This window comes from Schistocerca serialis, chromosome 9 (assembly GCF_023864345.2).
Source record: "Schistocerca serialis cubense isolate TAMUIC-IGC-003099 chromosome 9, iqSchSeri2.2, whole genome shotgun sequence".
NCBI lineage: Eukaryota > Metazoa > Arthropoda > Insecta > Orthoptera > Acrididae > Schistocerca > Schistocerca serialis.
Window position 1 is genome coordinate 152,807,403 of NC_064646.1, and position 24,203 is coordinate 152,831,605.

At 38.7% G+C, this 24,203-nt stretch overlaps 1 protein-coding gene across 2 annotated transcripts in view; it reads left to right on the forward strand.

Annotated features, from left to right (window-relative positions):
* LOC126419152 (TWiK family of potassium channels protein 18) overlaps window positions 1-24,203 on the forward strand; it is a 1,284,255-nt gene that overhangs the window by 294,796 nt on the left and 965,256 nt on the right. The gene's annotated exons all lie outside the window — the stretch shown is intronic.

The following is a 24,203-nucleotide window of genomic DNA, read 5'->3' on the forward strand; positions in this document are numbered from 1 at the left end:
GTGGCTGCACGATCAGTTACAGCCATGCACATAAGATGCCTGTCATCTCGACTGCTAGTGATACGAGGTCGTTGGGATCCAGCACGGCATTCCGTATTACCCTCCTGAACCCACCGATTCCATATTCTGCTATCAGTCATTGGATCTCGACCAACGCGAGCAGCAATGTCGTGATACGATAAACCGCAATCGCGATAGGCTACAATCCGACCTTTATCAAAGTCGGAAACGTGACGATACGCATTTCTCCTCCTTACACGAGGCACCACAAAGTTTCCCCAGGCAACGCCGGTCAACTGCTGTTTGCGTATGAGAAATCGGTTGGAAACTCTCCTCATGTCAGCATGTTTTAGGTGGCGCCACCGGCGCCAACGATGTGTGAATGCTCTGAAAAGCTACTCATTTGCATATCACATCATTTTCTTCCTATCGGTTAAATTTCGTGTCTGTAGCACGTCATCTTCGCGGTGTAGCAATTTTACTGGCCGGTAGTGTAGGAGGCCGCACACGAAACAAAACATCACAAATGAAACACGGCCTTCCAAGTAAATCATTAATCCAGTTGGATCGTTTTCACACATTTGCACTAGATAAACACGATTTCACATTCGACCAAAACATAACTATGTCATATAACATTCCTTCCCCAATTTAATTGCAATTATTTATTGATTCTCTCTTGAATGAACGTGTACTGTGCTGGGCGACTGTGCAGATAAATAAAAATTTAAAAAAAAATCGAGAATGTTATGAATGTCTGTGAAGTTAACTGCAGGACTTTTCCTGACAAAAATCTTGAAGATTCTCTGAAAATAGTAATTGTTATTATTTTTTGTATCTCTAGCAACAGAGATTCGCTGGAGGAAGAATTCTTCCTCGGAATCTCGGCGATGTCGATAGCGGGACTCCACAGCTGCGGCGATCGACGATTTAGTATTGATGGTCCTGCACAATATCAAAGAAAAACTGGAGGGGAATGAAAATGGCAGCAGATCGTTAGTCGTTGTAACGATAATAAAATCCACGTCCGGGCTACCGAATGTCACTTTTGAGAAAAGACGGCAATCGTTCGTCGCTGGTTTGATCGGTGTTACAAAATTCGATGCAGGCTCTTGAAATTATTTTCGCCACACGATGGAAATGTTGCTGGTAAAACTTAAACATACATAATGTCCAATGTGAAGTGTCGGGTTTCTTAAAAGAATGAATTACCTTTCCCTGTTTTGTTGTCTTTGACGATGATTAAATTCACCGTTTATTCATCGAGATGAGCTCTTTCGAATTACAATAGTTCTTAATCCTTCCACATATTCTACATCGACACCAGACATTAAAGTCACAATTCTAATTGTAATGGCAGACTATCCCTTTCGTACAACAATATATACCTCTTTCTACTTCCGCTGGGAAGACAATACAAAACAAACAAAAATTAGAAACTACATCCAAGCTGTCTAACAAAGCCAGAGATACACTGTACATTAGTCTCTTTTTAGCATCGCTGTTGCCACTCGCAGCCACTATATTTTTCAGTGTCTATTACCGTCGTGGTATCAGCTGTTAATCAAACTAAGTGTTTAACACATTTCCTGCGTTCACGTTCTAGGCGCGCGTGTTGCAACACCCAGAATTTAATGAATTATGACATTCCTTCTACGTGATACTACGGTCATCATTAACGTCATTCAAGGCTAAGTAATGTCGGACCCATTCTGCACAGCAGCGTAACGTGCTCCGTACGACTTGCGTCGATTGAATAGCCCCCTCAGTGGAAACACGCTGGTCTCCATACACTCACGTTGTGGACAGCGAAGGAAGCAATCGCTGTAAACTTCCTTGCATCGTCAGTACTATTTTTTACTTCAAAATTATCTTTATTGTTGTTAGTTGAAGAACTAAAACGGTCCTAATTTTCCTTTAGGTAAATCTATACTCAGCACTGTAAAATTCTCAACTCAATAATTTTTAAATTTTAAAATGCAAATTTTTCAAACGGAACACAGGATAGTTAGTGGCTCCTGAACTATCTGTTGCTAATTTTCTTTATCTTTATTAAATTAATAAAACCATGGCGAAAGTTGGTACAGTTTCATTACTACTTATATCAATTACGGTGCTGTCATTTTTGGTTCAAATGTCTATGGGCACTGTGGGACTTAACAGCAGAGGTCATCAGTCCCCTAGACTTAGAACTACTTAAATCTAACTAACCTAAGGACATCACACACGTACATGCCCAAGGCAGGATTCGAACCTGCGACCATAGCGTTCGCGCGGTTCCAGACTGAAGCGCCTAGAACCGCTCGGTCACAACAGCCGGCTGTCATTTTAGGTTTGTATCTTATAAACAAGTAATTTAACCTATCACGTGTTTATAGTTTTTGGTATGAAAATAGGTTTTTACTCAATAATTAAAAAAGTAAAGGATGTAGCTTCACAAAAACGTCTACCATTTTTTATGATAAATTGAACCAAATTCCAAAGGTATGAATCTCTCATCGTAAGTGTTTAAGATTTTAAAAAATGGAATAACTCAAAACATAAGAGGTGTCTTCATGGAAATCTCCACAGAATGCTTTTATACCCTACTGAACCTAATTACAAAAGTATAACTTTCAAAGTTCAATGTTATGCGCTTTTTAAAATTTCGTAAAACTGGATTTTTGAAGGAACTAATTTTAGGATTATGCTGTGATACGAAACCTGAAACGCTGGCTTAGTTTTATATAACCTGGACAAGTTTTGTAACAATATTTAAACATTTAATTGTACAGAAGGTTATTGTGCAAACTCTTTGTTCATTCCGTTCGCGGTAAGCGCAAGCTTCTGCCATCTCGACGTTGCCTGAATGACGGTGAAAAATAGATACCTCGCTCGCCACACTAGCATACCGACCAAGTGCTTGCTTCCCCACACCGCTTTCCAAGATGGCAAAAATTGTGCTCATATTGATGCACGTATATGTTTGCTCTAATCTAAAATGAGTTACTTCATCGGATGTAGCATACCTTGGATAATATCTTCCTGAGTGATTTGACACCATAATCAAGGCAAAAGGCAGTGTTGCATCGTCCTAATGTGATGTCTCTTAAGCGTGCTCAGTTGTTTGTACGATGTACTTGTGTGGTAGAAATTTCAAATACTTATTTTGAACAGTCTCTGAGATAACGGATGATAAACGCCCAACATAGATAAGAAGGGGGAGATTTATAGAAATCATTAAACGCCTGTGTATGCAATAAAGTGATGGGAAGAGCCCTGGGTGCAGTGAAATAGACTCAATGGTGTTTGTGCGTTTAGTGCGTATTATTCGAGTCATACAAGTACAGAATGCACAGCGGACACTGTTAGATGATCTTATTAGTGACTGGATCATTGCCAGATTGAAGTTCACTTGCTGTATGCGTGGGCAGCCTTTAGAATTCCACGTCGATAGACCATGTGCGACATACCTGCCCCGTATTCTTTGTCCACTTTAATCCCCCTACTACCAGGATCGTTTTGTCTCACTGAGTGCCACAGCGATCGTATAGACTCAAAGTAATTTGCACCTCATATATTGCCAATATTTTAATGAACTAACATGAAAACATACATTCTAGTTGTTCACTGCAATAGTAACGATTCTGTTGTCATAAATATTAGTTCAAGAACACAAAACGATATTTAGATTGGGTCATCTTGACCCCAGTCGTACTCAGTGCAGAAACCCATGAATAAATTTTAATGTACTGTCAATATAAAACCAAACGAAACATCATTGGATTTACTCGACTCACAGGAAGAAAGTTGAAAATGTGGGAAAAAATACATTTGAAAACAAGGGAGGTATGATATTCCAATTGGTTGTTGGGTCTTATTGACCACCGTGGTACTAGGAAGAATACAACAGCTACGGCAAGAAATCGTAACAATGTCTTCAAAATAAGCAGGAAATAATATTTTTAACGTTGCAGTTGTTTCGTATAACAGCTGTTCAACAGAACAGCTATAATTCTATTTTCGTAAACATTATAGTCAAGTAATAAACAAACAATTTAAGCTGGGGGGTCTTGCTGACCCCGGTGGTACTAAATGCAAAAAACATGAAAAAATTTAAATGTTTTTTAAATAAAAAAATAAACGAAAAGTCACTGGACGCGATTAAACTGGATTTGATAGTTTTGGAAATCAAGTTCTAAAAACAAGGGATATATATATATATTTCCAGATTGTATCAACCCCAGCAGTACTAGGAGAATTAAGTGCCCACCTTCCCCGTCTGGACACTTATGACATTATTTTGCTTGTATCAGACTATACCCAGAGACTAGTGATAACAATGTTGCTCATTGAGAGGTAGAGAGTGGGTCCCAGAGTGGTGAGGGGAATTTCCTGTTCACCAGTAAGTCTCGGTTTAGCCAGTGGGTTGATTCTCGTAGTCTGTTTATGTACGTGCCCTTCGTATATTTCAACAATCTGACATTACTGTTAAAATGGAGCAATATATTAAACCCTGTTGTGATAAAATTATAAAACGAGTGGTTCACTGGTAAAGTGCTGTGTTCGTCGTGAACTAAATTGTAGGCCATAAAATGTGGTTCTGATGTAGCGTAAAAGACACTTTCGGTCACAACTTGTAACCGCTTGAAATTATCCGTTCCTTTCCATAGCGATCGTTTTCCACACTTTTACTTGAAGTTTATATAATCGGATTCCCTTTTAGAAATCATCACGAGTTTAAAGTATACTAACATGTATTGGAAGTCAGAACCTCCTTTTTCGCAATGACACAATAGGTTTAGTTGGTGATGTCTTTCAGTAACTAATCCTGCAACCTACAATTTGAGAACACTGTTCATCTTAATTTTGGCACTTTTTTCGAAAACTTTTAAGGCGATTCATATATTTCAATTGAATCACGAGGCCAAAATACCCAGCTGATGGTAATTAATTCTACTTAAAAGAAAATGTTTAAATTACTGTTAATTAATTGTAAACACAAGTAAAGGTACGTTGATTACTGTATTTTCGTAATGCTATCTTTGGACAAAATCCAAAATCAGTTTCGTAACATTCTTACGAAACGGAATCGCTTAATTGAAATCACAATAACATATTGTTTGACTTTTATTTTGATATTTTTCTACTGACTTTAGTTTCTGTATGTTTTAGCCTATTTCAATTAGTCCACTGTAAACACAATTTGCAAACGACCAAAACCAATAATTTGTGTGGAAATCCCAACGCCATTTGCGTACGCAGATTTATCTGTATAATTACTCATTAACGTAACTTAAAATCGCTTAATTTGCTTTGTTAGTAAGAGTCTTGGCACGCTATCGAGAGCTACGGATGTGTTTGTTTTCAAAATAGCGCTATGTTGTTTGTGCACAGCATAAAGAGAGAAACACTGGTGCACTCAGCTATTTTAGTGCAACTAAAGAGTGTTGTTTCTATTCAGGAATCCTAATAAACAAATATTATTCGACCTCAACATATGAAGACGGAGACCTGCAATTCTCGACAACAAACGACTGCATGACAAAGGTATAAAAGGGAGTTATAAATTTGAGTATCTGCGTTGTTAGTGGAGTCCATCTATTGTAAACTATTGACGAATCTGACTGTGCTCTCGTCTTTGGCACCATCACGTTAGGAACACACACACACACACACACACACACACACACACACACACACACACACACACACACCACTGCAAGTGGATCCTGCAACTGATGACAGTAATTTGTAGGGATTGTAGTCAAATTTGAATCTTTATACCACTTTTTTCCATTTTTTGAGCATACTGCACATAAAAAGCTACACATCACGAAAGATTTTGTAATATTTTACAGCTATAGTTACTAAGTACTTGGAATTGTGAAAATGAACACCAACAAAGCCCTGTTAGAGTAAAATTTTGGTAAATTTACATCATGCCAGAAGGAAATCAGATACAGAAAATAAGTAAAAACATACAGTGTGAACATGATATTGCAAGTTAACTTTGAAATACATATTTGTAACGACCTGGAAGTGTTAAACTTAAAGAACTACCGCCAGGTGCTCTCTTCACACCAAAAGCAATTAAAGGATAATCAGAAGTCTAAGAGCTTGTGGGAGGGTGGAAAGGCAACTGAAAGAGGTAATGAAACTATTGCTTTTGGTACAAAAAAAAAAAAAAACGAAGTAGGTGGAGCAGGAGCCATATGAAACAAATGTAATAAGTAGTACAAAGATACCAATACTGATAAAATGTTACCCTGGTAACTGTATATCATGGAACTGTACGTCTATCGTTTTCGCCGTGAATATGGACCTGGCTTCATAAAAATGACTGACCATACAGGATTGGCTTATCCGTTACAGATTCTGTTGAACAGGTTGAATGTGTATTAAATGATTTTTTACCTACATTTAACTGTTAGCAATGACTACAGTAACATTTCTTTACTTTCATTAACTAGTTAAGAGTCATTTCTGTAATCACAGTTTTCCTTTACGAATGTTTTCCAATTACATAATGTTTTGCCTGCTTCCTACACACAATATTCAAAGAGTTTTCACATAAATTCAAAGAAAAATCGCTCTGTAGGCATCTCCAGAGCCCTCATTTTACAAAGAAGTATATGTAATCATACTTAAAGCATGATGTCATGCACTACACGTTGCTTCACTGCGAGAAAATACAGGGAAACCATTAGCACATTGCCTAGTGTGATACATATTTAATGAAAACTGAATTTCTTTACCCATAGTCCGATTATTGGCAGTAACAGTGTTAAAATCCGACTGTGAGATCAAAGCCATCATGTCAAAATAACAAAAAGTACACATAAAATCCGATAGTGGGACAGGACCAGATTTCAGTGTTAGCTGCTGCAAAATTATTTCTTCTCTCCATTAGCAAACAGTTGACAACACAGACGAAATGCTTAAAAAATTCACAATAAGAATTATCTTGAAATTTCGATAGGACAACGGCAATATTCATAATACATGACGTTATAGATCTCGAATGTTCGCAGGCTATCGACATATGTAACGTTGCGCACTTATTTAGCTGCAGTTCATAACAAAATCTAATGCACCTACAATAAATTTCCTGCTGTGTAATGAGTAATTCTCACAGTTTTCCCTTATGAATGTTTTCCAATTACATAATTTTTGCCTGTATCTCACACACAATATTCAAAAACTTTTCACATAAATTCAAAGAAAAAGACCTCATTTTACAAATATAGCGTAACCACACAATGTCTGACATTTCATCTCCAACAAATATTTACATTCTGACACGACCTTTTGGGAACCTTTCGTTCAACATGTTCCAACTTCAACTAGGTCCCGTCGTTTGTTCTTCAGATAAATTGGTGTAACACTGGGCTTAGCTTGCGTGCAGATATAATCCTAACATATAATAGTTAAAATATATTTCCTATCCATGAAGTCCATGTTTACAAGCATTGTATATTCTGTTTATAAAGAGACATGTTTGATGTTTTCGTGTTGGAAAATACTATTATAAGCTTGTTCAACGTACCGGTGCACCAAAATACTATCAATAAGCGATCTTTGTGCATATTGTCGTAATAAATTCCACATGATTGAGATGTAGATAATCGTATGTGGGGGGGTATGGATCAGAATATAAACTACTCCAAAAGATGCACTGAACTGTGTGCATCTATATTGGTCATGCAAAAGAGAAAACTTCGTTTAGCTGATCACATTTTCTGTCAGACTTCATTTCAAGGCACAGTGAAATTCATGCGTATCTTACTTCTCATTTTATAATCATTGAGTCCTACGATGTACTCAGAATCGTTATTAGGACATCCTTCACTCGTTTTCGCTGATCGCTGACGTCATTAAACTAGCTATTTAATGTGGTTTAGTCCTGGGGCCGGAGGAGGGTTGCGAGGGGGGGGGGGGGGCAGAGGGGTACACTGTGTAATCAGCTAGAATCTTTTTAAATCTATTTGGGATCGTAGGAATTTAATGTAAGAATTCAAGGTTTACTAACAATATACAGTAACTTCTATAAAAGGCTAAGTGACATAATATTCGGAATTATGAGCAGTGACATATTTCACAAAAAACACATTAGATATGTGAGGTCAAACATTTTTTGCACTGGGAATTTTCATTTCCATAACCTTGAACAAATCGGATAAGACAGAAGACAGCACAATATCTGGAAATGATAGAAAAAGTAAGTATTAATGCGCAGTTAGACAGTACTAGGAAAGGACAGGAAATGTAACTGAAGAGAAGGCCAGTGAGAAGCAGAAAGTGGTAACTGGAAACAGGGATCACAGTAAGAGAATGTTATCTGACAGCTCTGTCTACGGTACAAAAATTTTCTTTGGCTGTTATCTCAGGTAAGAAAGGGTCTTCCGCAGATGGAGATTAACCCAAGACAGAAGCCCTTCAGTAGGACACCTGTGGTTTTAGAGAAAGTAGGAAAATATAGGCATGTACCACTGTTAGGTACTAGACATAGAAGAGGTGGGGACTAGTTGTTGTGGGAAGAATTAGGAAAGAAGTCCACAAACTTCTTCATGCCAAGTGGCAGAGGATACAGGGTTTTTTCTGGAAAGATTTTGAAAAGGAGGATCGTGTTGTGATAATCGGTGAAAAAGGAAACAAAATGAACAGTGGTAAAAGTCAAAGTGTCAGGGGTGACCTGGCAAATATGGAAACAGCAGCGAACCATACAAGTGTTGAGTTTGTTCCTGTTTTGATCTACATCGGACTTTGCTAGGTAATTTGTAGGGCCTGCAGTTCCGCGCGCAATACCTATCGTTCTCGACGTTAGAAATGACGCGCAGCAGCTACAATATTCAATAGTAATACGTAGTAGAGACTACATATTCAAATGTGGTCACACGCTGTGTTGTTAAACATACAACTTATAATTCAGCACCACTCACTGATAGGCCGCAAAGACTGGATGCCATGACTACTCAGAGTCCAACAGTCAACTCCCGAACGGAGGCAGCGTCTACGTCTTAGCGGACAAGCAATACTCTGTTAGGTTAATGCTTTGTGATTTCAGTTCGTACCATTCGCAGTTTGTTGTTCAGGATCCAAAAAGTTAAAAGTGGAAAATTCTATATTAAACTAAGATATTATATAGCCCGCCCGGTTAGCCGGGCAGGAAGTCGTGGCGGTCCCCGGCACGAATCCGCCCAGCGGATTAGTGTCGAGGTCCGGTCTGCCGGCCAGTCTGTGGATGGTTTTTAAGGCGGTTCTCCGTCGGCCTCGGCGAATGCGGGCTGGTTTCCTTTACTCCGCTTCAGTTACTGTGTCGGCGATTGCTGCGCAAACACTTCCTCCACGTATGCGTGCACCATAATTACTCTACCACGAAAACATTGAGGTTATACTCGTCTGGTGTGAGACGTTCCCGGGGTGTCCACGGGGGGCCGAACCATACAATAACCCTGGGTTCGGTGTGGGGCGGCGATGGGGTGAGTGAATTGCTGTAGCCTATTCTGAGGTTGTGGACCACTGAGGGCTGCGGCTGGGACGAAGCCTCTCCGTCGTTTCTAGGTCCACAGTTCCATACAATACAATACAATGCAAGGTGATCTATAACTTTCTCAAACGTCGTTCATGGAGGCCGACGGGCCATTTGAGCTTGGAGGCCCCAGGACTGTCCACTTAGCCCTGTGGTAGCTACGCCACTGATCCCAGTTCAACAGTTCTGTAAACCAGGCGAACCTGGAGTTACATTAACTGCTTCTACCATTTACAGGGCCAAAATACATTTGGTTTCTGTTGACGCTATTTAAGTAGTGACATGTGCGTTGGTGGGGAAATACATTCACTCTTGGCCGCATGACTGCAGTCACTAGCGTGAAGGCGGCGCCTTTTTTGTGTAAACTCACATGTGAGACACCAGTATTAAAAGAATTAAATATAACTGGAAATTTTGAACCCATAACATGTGAAGATAAAAATGAGGCTAAACTAAGCTTATTTCTTCAGAATATTACATGGTTAAAAATATATTTAACAAGCTTCTGATTTGCTCCTGAAAACAGCAACCTCCGAATCATGTAGAGGCGTAATTCTGAACATAGTTCGATCACTGATACAGGAATGAACAACATGCGCAGATATAAGTTAGTACCAACTTACTACAGGTTATACCTGTTGAACGGAGTTATCACTTATATTAAGAAGGTACACAAATGCAAATGCGTAGCTACCTGTAGATCATGCATTGATTGACATTTTGTAGCTAGTGCTCCATAAACTGATTTTCATGTGAAATTAAGAATGATAGTCACAGTCTATAGATCTTAAACCAGTAATTTCGAATTAACTACTGGCCATTAAAATTGCTACACCAAGAAGAAATGCAGATGATAAACGGGTATTCATTGGACAAATATATTATACAAAAAACTGACATGTGATAAATTTTCACTCAATTTGGGTGCATAGATCCTGAGAAATCAGTACCCGGAACAACCACCTCTGGCCATAATAACGGTCTTGATACGCCTGGGCATTGAGTCAGTTTAGATGGTGTGTACAGCTACAGCTGCCCATGCAGCTCCAACACGATGCCACACTTCATCAAGAGTAGTGACTGGCGTCTTGTGACGGGCCATTTGCTCGGCCACCATTGACCAGACGTTTTCAGTTGGTGAGAGATCTGGAGAATGTGCTGGCCAGGGCAGAAGTCGAACATTTTCTGTATCCAGAAAGGCCCCTACAGGACCTGCAACATGCGGTCGTGCATTATCCTGCTGAAATGCAGGGTTTCGCAGGGATCGAATGAAGGGTAGAGCCATGGGTCGTAACACATCTGAAATGTAACGTCCACTGTTCAAAGTGCCGTCAATGCTAACAAGAGGTGACAGAGACGTGTAACCAATAGCACCCCATACCAACACGCCGGGTGACACGCCAGTATGGCGATGACGAATACACGCTTCCAATATGCGATCACCGCGATGTTGCCAAACACGGATGCTGTAAACAGAACCTGAATTCATCCGAAAAAAATTACGTTTTGCCTTTCGTGCACCAAGGTTCGTCGTTGAGTACACCATCGCAGACCCTCCTGTCTGTGATGCAGCGTCAAGGGTAACCGTATCCATGGACTCCGAGTTGGTAGTCCATGCTGTTGCAAACGTCGTCGAACTGTTCGTGCAGATGGTTGTTGTCTTGCAAACGTCCCCATCTGTTGACTCAGGGATCGAGACGTGGCTGCACGAACCGTTACAGCCATGCGGATAAGATGCCTGTCATCTCGACTGCTAGTGATACGAGGCCGTTGGGATCCAGCACGGGGTTCCGTAATACTCTCCTGAACCCATCGATTCCATATTCTGCTAACAGTCATTGGTTCTTGACCAACGCAAGCAGCAATGTCGCGATATGATAAACCGCAATCGCGATAGGCTACAATCCGACCTTTATCAAAGTCGGAAACGTGGTGGTACGCATTTCTCCTCCTTACACGAGGCATCACAACAACGTTTCACCAGGCAACGCCGGTCAACTGCTGTTTGTGTATGAGAAATCGGTTGGAAACTTTCATGTCAGCACGTTGTAGGTGTCGCCACCTGCGTCAACCTTGTGCGAATGCTCTGAAAAGCTAATCATTTGCGTATCACAGCATCTTCTTCCTGTCGGTTAAATTTCGCGTCTGTAACACGTCATCTTCGTGGTGTAGCAATTTTAATGGCCAGTAGTTTATTGGTGAAACTACTAGATGTCACACTAAACTTCTTAACTTCCAGGTAAAATGAGGTAATTCTGGCTAGTTCAGTTTTTTTACAGTATACTTATTCTACAACTACATCTACACAGATACTCCGCAAGGCACCGTACGGTACGTGGCAAGGGCACGCTATATTACTAGTAGTCATTTCCTCTCCGTTCCATCCGCAAACAGAGCGAGGGAGAAACGACTATCTATATGCCTCCGTATAAGCCCAAATTTCTCGTATCTTATCTTCGTGATCCCTATGCGAAATGTATGTTCGCAGCAGTAGAATGGTTTTGTAGTCAGCTGTAAATGCCAGTTCTCTAAATTGTCTCAATAACATTTCTCGAAAAGAACGTCGAACGTCGCCTTCCCTCCTGGGATTCCCATTTGAGTTCCCGTAAATCTCCGTAACACTTAGGTGTTGTTCGAACATACTGGTAGCAAACTCTGAACTGCTTCGATGGCTTCCTTCAATCCAACCTCGTATGGATCCCAAGCACTCGAACAGCTCTCAAGAATAGGTCGCACCAGCCTCCAGTATGCGGTCTTCTTTACTGGTGAACCAGTCTTTCCTAAACTTCTCCCAATAAAACGAAGTCGATCATTCGCCTTTCCTACCACAGATCTCACTTGCTCGCTCCACTTCGTATCGCTTTGCACCGTTGTGCCCAGATATTTAAACGACTTGAGTGTGTCACGTGGAACACCAGTAATAATGTATCCGAACATCACACGTTTTTTCTTTCTGCTCATCCGCATTAACTTACATTTCTCCACATTTAGAGCTAGCTGCCATTTACTACACCAACTGAAAATATTGTCTAAGTCGTCTTATATCTTCCTACAGTCACAAGGGAATGAATGTAAGCCTTAGACCCGCTTAATGATTTTACGTAAGACAAGAATTTTCTCTGGTCCTCTGCCAGATATTTTGCTAAGGTGTGACGGTGGTAGTTGTTGAATGCTTCGCCCATAAATGTTTTCACAGACCCACGAATCTCTGCTAACATTTGCTTGTCGTCAACTGCGCGTTCCCTTTTCAACCCAGAGCGCAACAGCTTCTGCTTCCTCAGCATCTTCCGAATTTCGTTATTAAAGCATGGTGGATCCACACCTATAACTTGATATTTCATGTAATCTACTTCCATTACACAAGTTGGAACAGAAGGTAGGAGAACAAACAACTCTGCGATTTAAAACATGACTGCAAAGCAATACTATAACTGCCACGCTTAATAGACTCTCAGGTAACGACGGTCAACTCTTTAGATTAGATTTACTTTAATTCCAATTGATCAGTAGTGAGGAGGTTCTCCAGGATGTAGAACATGTCCGAAAACAATAATACATGACAAGTATTTACAACTAACACAAGTAAGCTAATGTACCATCCACAGGTCGCAAGTGGAATGATCGTTATTTTCTTCTTTTTTATTATTATAAGAAAGGATCATTTTACAACACTCATGTACTAAAATCGCTTTAACGCACTGAATTTAAAATTAAAGAAAATTGTTAATAAGGTAGTAAAAATATCATCTTATTTCTAGTATTGATTCCAAGAACTGAGCTGTCGGTTTGAAAAAGTGATACTTTAGCTTGGCTTGATGAATTACCCCAAAAAATTATCCCATAAGACATTATTGGGTGAAATTAAACATAGTATGCCAGCTTTTTCATTTTTATATCCCCTAAGTCTAACAGATTTCGCATTGCAAATAGAGATTTTTTAGACGCTTCAGCAGTTCTGTGGTGTGCTCCTTCCAGCTGAATTTATTATCAAGCTGTAATCCCAAGAATTTAACACTGTCCACTTCTTCTATCTCCTTGTCATCATATGTCAGGCATATACTCTTGGGAAACCTCTTGCAAGTCCTGAGCTGCATGTAGTGTGTTTTTTCAAAGTTTAGTGACAGAGAATTGGCTAGGAACTAGTGATTTATGTCCACAAATATTTTATTAGCTCATCTTTCTAAGACTACACTTGATTTATTATTTATTGCAATGTTTGTACCTTCAGCAAACAAAACAAACGTGGCATCTGGTAATGTTACTAATGAAAGGTCATTGATATACACAATGAAACCTAAGGGCCCTAAGATGGAACCATGTGGTACCCCACATGTAATTAATTCCCAGTTGGATGATGCCTCATAGGTTAATACATGTCTCTTTCCTAATAACGCCCTTTGGTTCCTGCAAGAGATATAAGATTTGAACAATTTTGCAGCATTTCCTGTTACACCATACTAATCCAATTTACTTAAAAGGATTTTGTGATTTACACAGTCAGCCTTTGACAAACCACAAAGTATACCAGCTGCCTGCAGTTTTTTGTCAATGATGTCTATGCAGATAATTAATTTATTAATTTTATTTCTCAGTCCTCGAATATGCAATAAGGACAGCTGACATTTCCCATTGACAGAGTTAAAATTGGGTAGAGTTGAAATTTCTGCTGATTGTTAAAAATTCTTAACCAACAGCTGTTTATGGTGATGTAATTATCTAGAATTATGTTTTTTAGTTTTTTCTTACACTGAAGGTTTGTCTCAATCCTAACCTATCTTAAAAGTGGGTTTCTTGCTGTCCTCCATACCCTAAAAAAGGCTCCTTTCAGAACCCTATAGCCACTGGTATTTTATCACTCACGACAGTGCAGCCCCCCTCTAACTTCCCTGCTATATTCCCAGCCAGTTTCCCCTTCCATTTCCTGTTGAGGTGAAGGCCATGCCTAGTATAATCCCACCTATTGACAGAATCAACAGGAACCACACCAATGTGTGACCCTGAATATGACATACGCAGCCATTCCAACTCGAAATTAACTCTCCTGACAGAAGAGTTCAAATGAGGTCGGTCATGGTGCCCAAGAATAGATGCAAACTCAACACAACTACACTTCTTCTACTGTTATGTTAGGTGACATACACAAAATATTTGGAAAATTATAAAGATAAAAAAGAGGAAAAAATGAGGAATTCAATAAAAATTGGGGAAATGAAGACTGGAAAGATCTATGTAACATCTTTGGTTTCTAACAAAAAATGTAATGCATTCTGTAGCATAGTTATAAGCTGGTTAGAAAACTATTTTCCTAATAACTTTAACCATTGGTGGTAGATTAAATACCCAAAACCTCCAAATGTCAGTGTTCATCACTACCCACTGCCAGTAGCATATAATTTAGATTTGAATGCATCCTTAAATGGTACCGTACGAGTTTGTAAGAAAATCCTTGAAAACGACTGATGAATTTCTCCTTCTCACATCACCAAAGCATGTTTTCAGTGTTAGCAACAGTGTCAGAAATAGATGTTCAAGTGTTTATAATTAAAATTAGCTTTAAAAATAATGAAATGTTGGCTATATGAACATAGGAGCATGCTGAGTTACTTTTGTAACATACTATTTCACAGTGGTACTTTTGCAGATAGGTTTAAAAATTCTACCTTAAGTGTCTTAACAAAAATGGACAGAAAAAGTTAATGAAGAATTAGTAACCCATCTCATTACTACCAATAATTTGCAATATTTTTGAGAGTATGTGCTGTACAATAGTCCTTATGAACTGTAAGCATAGCAAACAAAGTAGAAAACGTACTGGATTGAAGGAAATTCAAAGGTTGTGAACCACTTGTGCATTATTATCTTTTACACATAATATACTAAAATCAATAGATGAGAAGTTATTAGCAACATTGTTACTTGATTAAGGCTTTTGATAATGTGATAAATAATATCCTCAAGCAAAAGTATGTATTTTGTCGAATATTGGACTGAACAGATTCATTGTTTTCTTTGTAACTGAATGACAGTAAACAGAGTTCGTCAGTTCTGTATCAATTATACAATAATACACACTCATAATCTGAACCAAGCACAAATGAGGAACCACAAAGTTATCTTTTGGATCTTCTTTTCCCCTTAATACACAAAATAGATTCTCCATCTACAGTTTCAGAAAAATGAAATGTTGTCATTTTTGCGAACAGTGCAAGTATAGGAGTAAATAATAGTGTCAGTAGCCTTCCTGAGAAGGTAGCAATATATGGTTCTAGAAAAATGGACTGCCACTGAATTATATGATTGTTGCACCTCAATGAGCTATAAAACAGTCATCAAAGAATGAAACAAAAAAATAGAAGCAGATACGTCTTTGGGGCAATACATAGATCACAACCTTAATTGGAAATCCACAGCCTACTATTTATGAAGTACCTTAATCAGCTGTGCTTGAAGTAACAATGGTTACAGCTATATATGATTTACAAAAGGAGAAACTAGTTTAGTCAGCATGTTTTCATTCAGTGAAGAGCTATGGCATAATTATTTGGAAAACTCAAGTTGCAGGGACAATGATTCTAAGTTGAAGTGTCTGTACAATTCACGTTTGGTGTTCATCCTAGTACATCTATTAGAGACCTCTTAAAACGTTTATGATCAGACAAATACTCACAGATTATATATTTCATGCATATCTTCCTCCCCATGCTCTCTCTGTCCATCCTCTCTTCCATCATGTCTCTGTCCATCCAGTCCTCTCTCTCTCCAATTCTATCTCCTTCTCGCTCCTCTCTCTGTGTCCATCGCTTCTTAACTCAATGTTTGTCCAACTTTTTCTATTACCTCTTCCTATTCGCCCTTTTCTGCTCACTCACTTTATTCATCTCCTCTTACCACCTCTGACTATCCATCTTTTGTCACTCTCTCCATATTCATCCCTTCCTCCATCTCCACCCCATCCATCTCCTCCTCCTCCTCCACCACCACCACCACCACCACCACCACCACCACCGTCCTATCCATCTCGTTCTGTTTTCCCTATTGATCTCCTCTTTCTCTCTCTTTGTCCACCCTCTCCTTCCTCCTCTATCTTACCATCCATTCCTGCCCCCTGCTCTCCCTACCCAGTCCTATCCTGTCCCTACCTCTCTATCCATCCTCTCCTCTATCCATCTCAACCTTTCCTCAGCCATAAATGTCTGCACATGTAGCCCCTGCACACCAGTCTGATGAAGCATGCTGATTCTAGTCCCACAACACAAGTGGTATGCAGGGCAGTCTACATTCAGGGGCTTGAAAACTGTTTTTTGCCCCTGCAAAGCAGGTTACTGAAGCAAGCCAAAGACAACATTCCTGCCATGCAATGAAGCTTACATGTCAGCGGCTTGCAAATTATGCTGTACTTCTGACAGGTTACTTGCTCTGTAAGTGAGGGTAGTAATAGTATTCGTACACAACACACAAGGGAGCATACTTGGCAGAGGCTGAGAAATCATGATTTTGCCAGTATCTCCACTCCTATTGGAGCTAGGAGGTTATAAACCCCACAGAGCTACACTTGCCTCAAAAAATAGTGGGAAGCAGCTATACAAGAGCCTCTACAAGGCTTATGAGGTAGTATTAGTACAAAAAGATTCCAGTTACATGGACACAGATGTTTTTAACACATTGGCATATCATATCAAATGTCACATAGATAATGTGATTGAGTCTAAAACAATTATGTAAATCTGAGGAAAAAAACTGTAACCAGTCACACTTTTTGATGAATGCTTTATTTTGCCGTCACTAATGTCTAGCACAGAGCCCATTACCAGACAGCAGCAAGAACTTATTGCACGAATTTTACATTATTTTCGTCCTATAACAGAGTATACATGACCTCTTTGTATGCAAAATTTTTTAAACAAGGTGTTTACGTTTTACTTACACCAAGAAAGGTTCTGCTGTAGATACCACAACACAGTAGTCTGCATTCAGGGTATGGAACATGATGAAAATTGGATTGACTAAAGAAAAGATGGTAAACACATTTGTTTATATCTGATGTCGTGCCAGCTAGGGGTTGATTTGGTTGCACCAAACAAAACGTATGTGCCATAATGACACATTCCTACAGTTATGATGTATATTATAACAAAGACTCCTTTTTTGTAGACTTGATCAGTGGTCACTATAGATTTAATTTCTAAAAAAACAGTGACAATCTAAACTGAATTTCTGTTAATATGAAGGTTGCTTTACTGAATGGGCTAATCATGGCAATCCCATTTACTGGTATAGAAATACAGAAGTGGATTGACGACTTGTAGGTGCATTTTGTTTCTTATTTCTATTTGGTCATTGAGGATACTGTCAGATACTTAGCAAGGCCGCTATATATTTCCAATTCTTTGAACAAATTCATCGACTATTATTAAAATTTTTGTGTGTTGTACTGCTTAAGGTTTACCCTGAGGAAGCCCACGGTAGGAAGCCCGAAACGTGTTTTATACAATGATATGGTGGAACACGTAGTAGAATGCAATTACCATGACACCATCCGCAGAAGATTACATAGTTACGTCAAATTCATCTATACTCTTTTTCTGAACTAAATGTAATCTTTCGAAGCTTTCTTGAAACTATTGTACATGTCGCTAGGTTGGGCTATGTGAGCAGCAAAAGTTGATTTCTTAAATATTTTAGCCTGAATGGAGTCATGTGTTCTCTGTATCTTACGTTGAAACTATTACCAGTTTGACTCATATAAAATGTAGGATACACAGAGCACCTGAGTTTAGAAATAGCAGTTGTTGTGTGGTTCATTTTGGAGATAAAAGTAACGAAATAGTTTATACGTCATTTTATTATTTGTGAAAAAACTAGTCTTGACATGTTAACACAGCACAAGTTTGCACTTCGATGTGAGACTTCTACTACCGATGAATGATATGCAGTTATGTTTACCTGAGTTTGGAGGGGGATGGGTGAATGACTGTGCTAAAGTGCTGTTTGTTACATAGAGGTATTTTTGTCATTGTACTAGCTACACCTGGCTGTGCTTCACTGTGGTTAAATGTAACGTGAAATGAATGCGAAAGTAAAAAGTATTCTGAGAAACAGACTCAATGAGAAAACACATCATTCAATTCAGTGCACTGCTTTGTGTTGCTGTGGCTATAAATATTGACAGGGAAGGAGAAAAAAAGATGCTTTGACAGAAAATTATTTTTATTGTAATTATATTGGACTGATAAGAATTTTTGTCAGTTTTCTGCGTAAACATAAAATTCGAACATTTGTCACATCTGGAGCATATGCCGTACAACTGCCCAAGACAGAAATAACCGTTTTCTAAATTCAAACCACGCACTTGCAAAAATTGCACTTGTGCTTTACTGGTAGTCATAGTGAATGCAACTAGAAATTGAAGTGTTTGGACTCGAACGCCATGCCGGTAGAAACAAGTGGTATTCTGGAAGTAGTACGTCTTCATTCTTACGAATTCCAGTCATAATTGTTGCTTCAGTTAGACTGGTCGTCAGTTTTTAAGTACTAATCGTGGCCATTGCATAACTTTCGCTGATTGGTGTTTCGGAGTAATATAATCTGCACTCCAGTTCTCAAATTCGGAATGTGTGTGGGTAATCGTCGAGAGAATTACTCAGTTCAATTGGAAAGTTCTCTACTTTGTTTTGATTCATCGTAGAGTAAATGGGTCTGTATTTCACTGTCGCACCTGTACGTCTGTTTACAATGATGTAGTTGATATCGCGCACGCCGACGCTTTTAGCCGCTAGAATGCCTCTCCCGCTCAACCATCCGTGAATTCGATAGTTCGTTGCGATGTTTTGGAAAACCTCGTCTAGTATTTCTTCTTTGCAATTCACGATGTTGCAGAAATTAAATGGGCAGATGATTTTTCCTGTTCCTGGAATGTAGGTACAGTGTTGTTACTGACCTCGAATAATTGTCTTGAAAATATTTCAGGTGCTGGACGGTCAGAAGCTGAATTTTGTTGTTAAATGTATTTTTCTGACTGTTCTCCAAACAGAATATTTCAAGCAGGCATGCAGTTCATCTACTGACGTTGAATGAGGTATAACTGGAACAGATTGCCTGAAGTCACCAGATAGTAGTAGCACTGACCCTGAAAGTCTTTCAGTGTATGGTGTAAGGTATCCAGTGGTTTTCTGTGAGCCACTGCACATTCATCTCATACAATGGTTTTGCACGCCTGAAGGAACTTTCCGGTTCCTGATGTTCTTGAAATACCACATTCGAGTTTTCTGTAAATCGCACGTACACTGAGAGAGCTCAATGAGCAGCACTCCCTCCTTGCGTCAACGTGGCACCAGTGCATGAAGAATCAAAAGCAACAGCAATCTGGAAGTTTCAACGGGTTTTAGCCTGAACCAAGGAAATTAAGAACGTTTTTAGAGTTCCATCTGGAGCGTCCAAAACGTATAATCCGTTGTATTGGTTGGCCACAGCCTGTATGATGGTGTCAAATGGCATCTTTCGTTTTGGAAGGAATTAGGGTTTATTTCCTTGTTGAAAAGCTGTAAGTCATTTCTGTAGGATGATTGATTGTCCTGTGACCAGTTCCTTGTCGAATGTGGCACTGATGGACCATTTTAGAGCTGTCATTGTCAACTGTGCCAACAACGTGCCAAACATTGCAAGACAAAGATCCTCAATGAAGATTAGCTCTTCATTGTACATTTCTTCTATGAAATCCAAGCCATGATTTGGGTTTATTAACACATTCTGTGCAGAATATCTTTGGCCACGGTCTTTGTATTTGTCCCACAGTTGCATAGGACATATCTGAAATGGATTAGAAGTGGCGGATGAATCCTCAATTGACTTGTCCCAGTGATCGTCGTTTCTAGGAAATGAAGCACCTCACGTGCACTCCTACACGTATTGTGTACTATTCCATCCACTGTTCGTTAAATGTGTAAACGATTCAGGACCACGAACGGTAATGAGAAGCAGCCGCAAATGAAGGCATTCAGCGTTGTTTGGACATACACTGCATATTTGGTGATAATATTTCAGGTTGTCCAGCCACTGTTTCACCTTTGTTCCTTCTTTCAAAATTCTTTCATGTTACGATTCAAGTGTAATACGTCGAATGTCTGCACCATCAATGATCTTGCAAAATCAGCTGTTTGACACAATAGAAAAACGCTGTTAATCTTATGTTTGGTTGATGGGTTTCACTGGTCTGTATGGTTTTTTTTTCGTAAAATGCATTATTTATCGGTTTTCAGGATGGACAACAAGATAGACACTTGGATCCCTCTCGTTGATTGGAAATCCTAAAATACGCTACGCAGTTTCGTTGTTGCTGATCTATTTGTCGATTTGATATTGAGAGATTTCATGTAAATTACTTCTTGTTGAAACGCCAGATACGGCAACATCTCTGCCTTTTGTTGACGTATTTATTAATTTTTTTATGTACTTCAGAGAATTTCTGTACTCAGCATTGATATGTAAAAAAAAAAAAAAAAAAAAAAAAAAAACAGGACGATCATATTTTCGCTCATTCTTAATAGCATTCTGTACATATTCGTGCATGTCGTAGACTACCAGTATATGTCGCAAGCAATATTGTAATATTTACTATGTTGCTTATATGTATATGTTCTTCTGATGTCAGTTTCTTTTGATTAATCCTAATGAATACTAGTTGTTCCGACTCTTATTCCCACGTATACATTGGGGAGCAACCGATGGAAAAGCTGCCGACATCTCAGAATATTTTTACATACAATAATCCGATAGGAATGATAATTCACTGAACTAATTTTTTTGCCTGTGCTTTTCTGTCTGACTATGTTTATCCTTTTGATGTTGAAATGATTACCATCTTGACCGTTTGGAATCTCTCTAAGATTCTACGATGGAATGTGCCATCCACGAATGTCAGCAATTCTTTGTAGTTGTTCATTTCTGCACAGCAAAACGATACTGCTAGGATGAAATTCTTCTTCAACCATGACTGTTGCCACCTCATGAATTGTTGGCGCGTTATATCGTCTGACATGCTCACTGGTTGGTGTTTGTACAGCGTCAGTAACAATTCTATGGCTCTCAAATAGCATAACATAAATCGCATTTTTGAACATTTGAATTAAATAATCATCACGTAACATTTTTTTGCAACGACTCAGCAATATAATTTCTGATTCCAGTAGAGATTTAAGAGCGTGCATTCTGTCGGTCATTTTCATCTCCGATGACGTAGATTTGGAGAAATTTATGGTTACTGCTCGGAAAATCAAGCAAAGAAGTGGTGGTAAGTTTGTTCCTGTATTTTAAATGTCGGGATCAAATGTTCCACTGTAACGTTAACGCAGAGTGAAGTCCTCTGAAAACAGATGTAGTAATTGATAATGTTTTTGAGGAATCATTAGTAGTTCCAATTAACAAAAGTTTCAGTGCTTGCTTTGGCAGCTCGAATTCAGGTAGCTTCAGGCAGCACATTCCCGGTGTTACCCCTTTAAATCTCAGAGTTTTTCAATGCGTATAAACTTTGTCCATTTTTCCAATTTAAATGAATCCACAAGACGTATTTATTCAATATCCGGTTCGTATGATAAAGCGATTCGATGACATAGAGCCCTATCATTCAGATATTGCATCTGCATACTTCTTCACTGTTGATCTAATGGTTGTTGGCAGTGTTGAGACGATTGTGATGCTCTTTTTCTTCTTGATTCAGTTCATGAAACTCATACTATGGTCGGCGAAAATCAAGACGACGATTACTGAAAAAAAAGAACTGAATACATAAAAAACAGATACTTAAATCATTTCCAAAATAAAATAAATGAAGTGAATACAACACTCAGTATCAAATCTCCTTCGCTCACTGATTATGCACCACAGTGTGAACGAAAACACCACCTTTTGTCTTCCTATTCATCTCGTAACACTCGTAATGTGGCCCACGAAAACATAGATGACGATCAACAGGAAAGAAACCAAAGAAATAAAATCTATTTTAGAAAGCAGATAGTCAGAACACATACCAAACGAAAGCTATGAATTAAATCGAATGCTAGAATGGGAATAAAAGTAAATCACATTTTGATTTTCGAAAACATATAATCAAATCGTCTTCCAGGTATAACAACACGTGAGTATTCGAATGCAATGTTGTGTCAAAATTTTAAGTCAATCGACCGATTACTTTTTCGAGTTTTGTGAAGCCGCTGTAAACAGTGTTTGTTATACCAGATATATAATCATTATTCTCAGCTGTTAGGTTTATTATGTTAAGCTCTGTATTCCGCATCCAATGGAACTTTTTCGACTCTAGTGAGTACCACACTATGTTGTTGTTGTTGTGGTCTTCAGTCCTGAGACTGGTTTGATGCAGCTCTCCATGCTACTCTATCCTGTGCAAGCTTTTTCATCTATAAAAAGCCATATTACGGAGCTTGCATGACGAGAAGTGCCATAGACGCTGACACTAGTTGTACTGGATTTTCTGTGTACTTGAAATTTATGCTTGCCATTTTGTTTGCTAATCTATAAATCGAGGAAGATAATAGCATTGTGTGTTTCATGTTACAGAGTGGACTTTATCTGATGAGGGAGGTTGCTAAGTTATTTTGCAAAACAATCTATTTTCTTTGATGTTCCGTTATAGAAGATAAGCATACCATCCACACATAGTTTGTAATAATTAATCTTTTTTGTTATTACTGCATTAACTCTGACACAACATGTTTCTAGACAATGCACGAGGATATTGGTTAGAAGAGTAGTTCCCACTGGGACTCACTTTTTGTACACAAACAACTTGTGGTTAAAGCTGAAATAGTCGTGCACTATCACCACAATTTCCACAATTTAATAGCTTTACGTACAAAAACGTGCGTTTTATATATTTTTTTGGTTAATGAGATTATTTCGTTTACTTGTATATTTGCGTACAAGGTAAGTATATCGAAAGACACGAATTGAGCTTTGTTCAGAAAGGAAATATCTTGAGTACTTTTATTAGGCTTATAGCTATTTTTTATTCGAAAATTATCTTAAAATGCAGAAACTTTAGCGGTGAAGCATAAAAGGCCGCGCTTGGCATCTTGTCAGTCTTTTGACTCACTCTTAGGATGGCCGGACGATAAGCGGCTGAAATATCGGTGGGGGAAATTTTATTTGCGCGGCTGCATGCCTGAAATTTAATGGGCTGAAGGGTTCATGATTGTGCATTCAGACTTTTCATTTAAGGATAAGAGGAAGTAACATTCTTTCAGTACTTCTTTCTAAATTGTAGCTATATTTTGGGGGTTGGGTCATAATTAACTTCTTTTACATTTTTTAAAATCTAATGTGTTATTTACGTATTTCTGTACAGATAAAGGGAATATGTAACTGTCATAGCTATGCTAGTTAGTTGATATAACACTTTCTTCATATAGAAATCTTTCAGTTTACATTACCACAATTTTTAAAGAGTAAATGTGTACTTGCCACCACTAACTAGGCTAAAATGAAAAAAAATCATTACTATAATGTACGTCATAGCTGTAGAAGCATGTCATTACTGCACCATATTGCTCTTTTGTGCAACCAACAGAATCACTAGTTGACATGTCCGCCATATTCTCTTTAGTCAAGATCATGTTCAGCATTCTTGATATCATGGCTGAAGACAGCTATGGTGCAATGTATAAAGGAAAACCTTTCCTCA